Below are 7,300 nucleotides of genomic sequence, written 5' to 3'. Positions count from 1 at the left end.
GAACAATAAAACCACATGCTAAAAATGAGGTGCAGCTCTTGCCAGCCGTTGAAGGAGATCATAAAAGATAAAGCAACCAGAGTCACCTACCTTACAGTGCATGTTATCTAAATTATTTGTTTGCAGACAAGGTGCTAACAACATCTCATTTTCATGGCAAAGATTTTTCTCTAACACTGAATCACAGTAGTTAAAGAAATACTGCAAAAATTACTCCTTATTCCAGAAACAAAGTTAATGTACTGTAACATCTGGGAGGCCAGGGAAACAGCAACGTACTTCCTAAAATACCTGGCACTGCTCCAGTGCTGTATCAGCATCCTGAAAATACAGCAATTGAAAAAACACCATCATTGCTGCATGATATGAGTTTCAGACAAAGCAAAAAGTTCAACGTAATTCCATACAAGTCACAACCAATTTGGATCACTCCATGTAATAACCAAGAGAAGGCTAAATGCTATTTTGAAAACTGTAATACAATATTTGCATAGGCAGTTTGTGCAGCAAACTGTGTTCTGTCTCTGGATAATTGACAAGAAAAAATAAGACAGCCAAACTTTTAAAAATAAACACTGATTTTGCTGGTGTTTTTAAAAACAACCTGGAAAAGCATCTATAATTATACTCAGGAATATCTGGAGCTCAGAGATTCTGTGTTACTTACTGTTCACATGGAGAATTATCAGTTGGATGCATGCAGGGGTTTGGACAACAGTCCTCAGTTTGCTTTCTGATCCTTCTTGCAGCAGTTGGGGAAGCCTGGAAGTGTCATCAGACCAGAACGCAGTTCAGCTGCAAACAGAAATGGGAATGTGTTTATCAGAAGCCAGAGGGGACTTTTAATCAAAAGGCAACTTGAGTTGCCTTCTGAGGGGCAGCCCCACAGAAAACAGTGTTTGGGAGCCAGGATTTTTCTGATGATACAAATGCCACACTTGAGAGCAGCAGACTGATTGACTGGGGAGCACTTTATGACCCTGCCACTGTGGTAATATGTGGGATACATTTGTGAGGGATGTTCTTAGTCTCCTGACCTCCCACACGGCCAAATCTGTGTCCCATTAACTTGGCTGGGACTGACATTTTCTGTGGGAACCAGATCTGAATTACAATCCTATCCTTCATTCTCTTTGAGCTCTTGAAACTGCCGTTCCCTTGAAGTTTAGGTACCAAAACATCCCCTTTGTTTTCTACAGTCTTGATCTTGAGTATTCCTTAGCAATGCTGTTAACTCTGTAAACTCTTTTTCTCATTCAGAAATGGCTGACTGATCTTCTGCAGATATAACAGCTACGAGAAGAGAGAAATGCAATTTCTCTTTCGTATTGTATTTTGTAACCACAGGGCTAAAAAAGAATTTGATAAGATCAGCTGATCCTGCACTGAGAGACAGTGCATTGTCTTTTCATCATAACTAGAATTAGCAGAGCTGGGAAAAATTGGTTAGGTCATGACAAGACTGCTACAGCTTTGTGCATGACCTAGAACACTGTAAGCCTGCCCATGTAAGATGAGACAAAGATGAACTCTGCAGTTACCCAGTGTCTTTGTTAAGGGCAGCCAGCCAAAGGGAATTTTTTTGTAATAAAATAACTTCTGAAAGAGTAAGATTCAGCAACGCTGTAATGTCTCTTAATAATAACCTACTCCCTTACAGAACTGAATCTCGAGCAGGACCAGGGAAAAGCTCACTGGAAGGTCCAGTTGCTACAAGAATGAAAAAGGCAAAGTAAGTTAAGAGCATGGTTGGTGTAGCACAGCAATGCTGTGGGGTTTGTATAGTGCACTGGCAATGGATAAGGAAGGTGGATGAAACCAGGAAGGAAAACAGCAGCAGTGTTTACACCAGGCAGCAGGGAAATTGTTACCCAGAGCTCCACTTTCCTCTCACATGCTCAAGACCTTCACTGAACAGGTTGAGCACAAGATATGGTACAGGGTATTTTACACTCTGGGAACTAAAAGGGGGGAGTGAGTAATGGGGAAGAAAATCAAAACCGCCCCCCTTTCCTCTGTGCCTTGTCCACCTGTGGCACAAGGGCCTTTTGCTGCCTCTCAGCCCAGGGAGCTGTGGGGATGTTGCCCAAGGAAGGGAGGGAGGGGGTGGTAGTGGCTCTGACTCAAGGTAGCAGAGATAACTCAATCTTCATAAAGCCCAGAACTGCCCACAATCCCAGCACCCTGGTATCAAAAAGACTCCCTTTGTGCAGATCCACGTTAGCAGAACCAAACTCCGCAGTTTGAATTACCTGTGAGGACTGAAGGAGAGACTTCAGAGTCCAAATGACTGGAACAAATTGAAGATACATCCCAGTGTTGTATACTCAGTTGGTAAAGACTGGTTCGGAGAGAAAAGAAAAAGCCTGGGAACAAATACAAAACAGAAATTAATCAGGTCAGTATCAGAACAGCAGAAGCAATCTAAGCAGCTAACAAGATTCACAAATAAAAGCTAAAGAGAGAGAGCTACACTAGATTTTGAAAAGCATAAAGTTATAATGATACAAAAGAGAATACAAGAACCCCAAAGAAATCAATCTTTTCAGGAACACCTAAACAGGCATTAATCAAACAAAATAAAGAAAAATTTTCCAACTATAAAGTTACAACTACCATAAATATAAAGTCAGAATTACAATCTACTTGTTTATTTTGACTAAAGTTGGCAGAGCAATAAGAGCCCATCTGAATTAACACCACAAGCCCAGACCGGGTCCTCAAAGCCACTTGCTAGCAGGGCTGGTAGAACACCAGAACCAGCTACACCAAGAGGCTGCAACATCTCCTGGCCTAAGGATTTTAAGACAGCAGAGAAAAGGGGGAGCCCCCCTACAGTACCCAGGGACAGTAACAGAACAAGTTGAGTCAAGAACCCAAAGCCCTAGAGAGGTTTGCAGCAATAAAGCAGAACCAAGATACAGCCAGGAAACCAATGCCCAGATCAAGATGACACCTAGTGAGGGTCACACACAGCCTGCTGGTCTCTACAGCAGGTCCATGTACAAACAGATTCAATACCAGAACAGGAATTCAGGCTACAAATCAGTGACTCACAGAGCCCACAACTCCAGAGTAACAAAGCCCCAGGCCAGCTCATACAGCAGCCAAACCCAGGGCTGAGCTTATCTGGGGCTCCTGGGCCACGTGGGCAGAGGGTGTGGGTGGAGGTCCCAGGTGAGGGTGCTCAGGGCCATGAGGGGCTGTCAGAGCACTCAGAACCATTGCAGCTGCTAAAGCTAAAGTAATAATGGCACTGCTGGCTTCTGCTGAATGTTATTTATTCATCAAGGGTAACTTGGACTCATTCCAAATGCCATCTTAGAAATACGTGTCTTAAACACAACTTTCAAAACTTTCTGATTTAATTATTAGGATAGACCTGTCACACACACAGAATCCAGTTTATGTGCTTGGGTAGGACTTGTGCTGCATTTTAATGTGCCTGTTCTGAGACAGTGATTTCAAGTGTATTGGAAAGGACAGATGAGACAACTGTTTATAACACACTTCACTGAAGGGCCCCCCCCAACACACTTGGCTAAGCTCTGGTTCACCCAAAACATCAGCAAATATGCCAGTGTCGCTCTCATCCACAGGATATTTTAAGTATCAGAATGCTAAAGTAATTTCAATACAAGGATTAACAGGGGGCTATGAACAAGTATGACATCATTTATGGATAGTTTGTGTGGATGCTTCATGACTGTTTTTGCAGATTAACATCTGCCTCCTGAGCTGAGGGAAAAAACACCCCATTCCCAACCTCACTGGCAAACCACTGGAGAACAGCCCTGATGCTCACACACCAATCCCATTTCACTTCAGGAGGATATTAAGTTGTTGTAGTCCTTGCTCTGACAAAGCATATTCACCCCTAAAACTCTGGGGTTTAGTAATTAGAAGATGGAAAGATAAAGTGTTAGAATAGCTGGGATGGAAGGAAAACATCACCTCAGAAGTGAATGTCTCAGTTTTAAAATGTTCCTTGAATATGAATAAAGCTTAGAAATGTGGTGGGGTTTTTTTTAATGTTATTTTCCACTCAATCAGAGTGAATCATAAACATTACCTGTCACAGTTAGTAACTGCAACTGGATGGAGTCTGATTTACTCTCAGGAGATTATTATGCCACACAGGTTCTAATATCTCAAACTCCAAAGCTATGACTGCTAAAATCAGTTTAATTATACTCCTGAAAACCAGTGGAAGAGTGAATAGAAAGACCAAAGCTGCTGTAGAAACGCTAAAGAAGCTTTGGGTCTTATGAATACATTGATGTAAATGCTTTCAGACTCAGCTATAATGTTACTATAATTTATTTTGTTTTTCAAGGGAAGTGCACCTATCTGCAAATTTGTATAAGCTGAAATACTGTAAAGGAACTGGGAAGTTATACTTCTGTCCTCCATATCCACCATACTGAAGAAAAAATGTGGATATTTCTCATTGCTGAAATAACAAAACCTGGATCCTCCCATGACAGACTGACAGAATCCCTCGTTAATTATTGTGATAGTTTCATCGTGGATTCTTACTGTGGGTTGCAGGTAAGTGCTCAGACCACCTTGTAGGGGAAAGAAGAGCTGGTTTGTGCTCCAGAGCAAGTCACTGGCTGGGCACAAAGGGACACAGCACATGTGTCCAGACACACAGTTGTACTGGGAGTAGCAAGGCACAGAAATGGCACAGGGATCCTGCTCTTGCATCCATACTGGGGTAAAATCTGGCTGGTTTGGATTTGGGGGGTGTTTTTGCCGACATTTTGCGAAATCTCTTTGCAGAGGTTTCCCAGCAGCTGTTTGCAGCACAGAGGTTTAACCAGCCTGCCTGTCAACTGACACAGGAAAGGGAACAGCAGAACGCAGGCATGACAAGGGCGGTCGAGGCTGGAAATGTGGCCTTGCACTATTCTGTGTGGGAGAGAACACACAGGCTGGGAAAAGGGTGAAAAGGGAGGGCAGGAAAAGCTAAAGCAGTCAAGGATATCATGGAGTAGAGGAAGCTTCTTTTAAAGCAATACCGCAGGCAGAAAATAGGATAATACTGCACAAAGAAAAGAATGAAATTTATCTTTATGGATATTTTTAAGAAGGAAGTTTAAGTTGTATGCCAAACAGGGAAAGCCACATTGTTGGAAGCTTATCATGGTAGTAAAAGGCCAGGGAAAAACCCAAAAAACCAAAACAACCCCCAACCTGCTCTTTAATGCAAAGTGTTATGGTTGTTCACGGGTAACTTGCATCTGCAAAACTACCTCTAAACCACAAGAAATACTCGGGTTAGGGCTTCTTTTAATAGCAGTCAGGACAGTATCTCTTTAGTAACACGATAACAGTAACTCATTTGTAAAACAGGAATATTGGCAAGTGTTGGCAAGTTACAAAGAAAACCCTGCATAGTCTCTGTTCTAATTGACAGACTCTCGTTCCTTTGCTAAAGATGACACAGCTTTGAGTGACTGTTACTATAATGATGTTAACATTGTGATGCTTTGAATGCTGTAGGGTGGATGTACAAGGTAACCTAGTTAGTTTTTGTTACTACAGATTTTAAGGTTAATTTGTTGCAGCAAAATTATTCTGGAAGACAAAACCAGCTGTAGTTAAAAAGATCTGAGGCAGATCTTTAATCTGGTCACAAGTAAAACTATACACTAATGGCTGCACTGCAGCTAAATCAGATTAAATTACTTTAATTGCATGATTTTTAACTGCTGTAGATGGAGGCCCCAGTACCTATGACACTAATTTATGTAAGGGACTTACACAGGTGTAACTGTTTCTCATGCTGGTATCAATATAGTGGTATGGAAACCATTTACACAATCTAACAGTGGTCGAACAGTTCAGAGCCGTGTAAGGAAAGCCCTGAGTCTGCTTTGCAGCCCATTCGTTGCTGGTGGTGTGTCCTGGCTGTGTCAGGAACAGTGTGACAGCAGCACCAGGGAGGGGATTCTTGCCCTGTGCTGAGGACATACCTCGAGTGCTGTGTCCAGCTCTGGGCTCTCAGGTCAGGAAGGACATGGAGGGGCTGGAGCAGGTGCAGAGAAGGGAACACAGCTGGGGAAGGAGCACGGGTCTGATGAGGAGCAGCTGAGGGAGATGGGGGAACTCAGCCTGAAGGAGGCTCAGGTGTGACTTAATTGCTCTCTACTCCTTAAAAGGAGGGTGTAAGAGGGTGGGGCTCTTTTTTCTAGGGCAACCAGCGACAGGATGAGAGAAAACGGCCTCAACTTGTGTGAGGGAACGGTCAGGTGGGACGCCAGGAAGGATTTCTTCGCAGAAAGGGTGAGTAGACACTAGAAGGGGCTGTCCAGGGAGGCGGAGGAGTCACCGACCCTGGAGGTGCTTAACGAAGCCCTAATTTGGGTGACAAGGTGGTGTTTGGTCTCAGGTTGGACTCGATGATCCCAGAGCTCTTTTCCACCCTGACCGATCCCGTTACTTGTAAGCGCTTCGTGCGGCCCAGCCCGCGGGCGCTGCCTGTGCTTGTTCGGCACCCTGTGCCCGGGAGGGAGGACGCGGGGGGCTCAGCGGTGCCGAGGGGCCGAGTGGGCTCGTTCTCCTCCTCAGGGAACTGCTGCTCTGGCATTCCTCCTTCTCCGCCCCGAGGAGCCGCCGTCTCCCAGTGCCCGCGGTGCCGGCGCTGCCTCCCCGCTCGGGTGTGGGTGGCTCTGGTGGAGGCGGCTGTTCCTCCCGCATAGGTACGGCTGAGGTGGGCTGTGCCCCGGCCGGTGCCGGCTCCGTCCCGGCTGGTGCTGGCTTCATCCATCCCTTCCTTGCCGGCTCCGTCCCCGCCGATCCGGCTGTGTCCGCGCTCCCTCAGCGCCGGGCGGGCAGGGCGGGAGCGGCCCGCAGTGATGACGCGCTTCCTGCCCTCCCCGCGGGGGTCTGCGCCGAGCCCGCTCCGCGGCGGCTGCGGGAGCGGCGGGGCCGCGGCGGCCACGGGCGAGCGGGCGAAGGACGGGAGGAGGCGGGGGAGCGGCGGGGCTCGGCCGCCCCGCGGTGCCGCAGCAACGCCGTGCCCGGTAGGAACTCGCGGGGACCCTCACCCTGCCTCGTCGGTGCACGGCGCGCGGAGCGTGCGGTCCCTGCCCGGCACCGTGAGGGGAACGCTCTGCGCGGGCAGCGCTCGGCGCTGAGGGGCTGAGGGGTGCGGGCAGCGCTTGGCTCTGAGGGACTGAGGGGTGCGGGCAGGTCTGAGGGGTGCGGGCAGGGCTCGGCGCTGAGGGGCTCTGGGGTTCGGGCAGGGCTCGGCGCTGAGGGGCTCAGGAGGTGCGGGCAGCGCTCGGCGCTG

The 7,300-nt window shown here is 47.1% G+C and overlaps 1 protein-coding gene across 4 annotated transcripts in view; it reads left to right on the top strand.

Annotated features, from left to right (window-relative positions):
* Positions 1-6,944: 6,944 nt before the first annotated feature.
* Positions 6,945-7,300, top strand: part of LOC114069158 (talin-2) — a 125,318-nt gene continuing 124,962 nt past the window's right edge. For all 4 annotated transcript variants that reach the window (XM_027905765.1, XM_027905766.1, XM_027905763.1 and 1 more), the window contains exon 1: positions 6,945-7,031. The gene's annotated coding sequence lies outside the window, so the exon portion shown is untranslated. The remainder of the gene's footprint in view (positions 7,032-7,300) is intronic.

Source organism: Empidonax traillii, unplaced genomic scaffold, assembly GCF_003031625.1.
Source record: "Empidonax traillii isolate 1590-97213 ecotype Southwest subspecies unplaced genomic scaffold, ASM303162v1 scaffold1201:size224149, whole genome shotgun sequence".
Lineage (NCBI taxonomy): Eukaryota > Metazoa > Chordata > Aves > Passeriformes > Tyrannidae > Empidonax > Empidonax traillii.
This window is presented reverse-complemented; position numbering and strand designations above follow the sequence as displayed.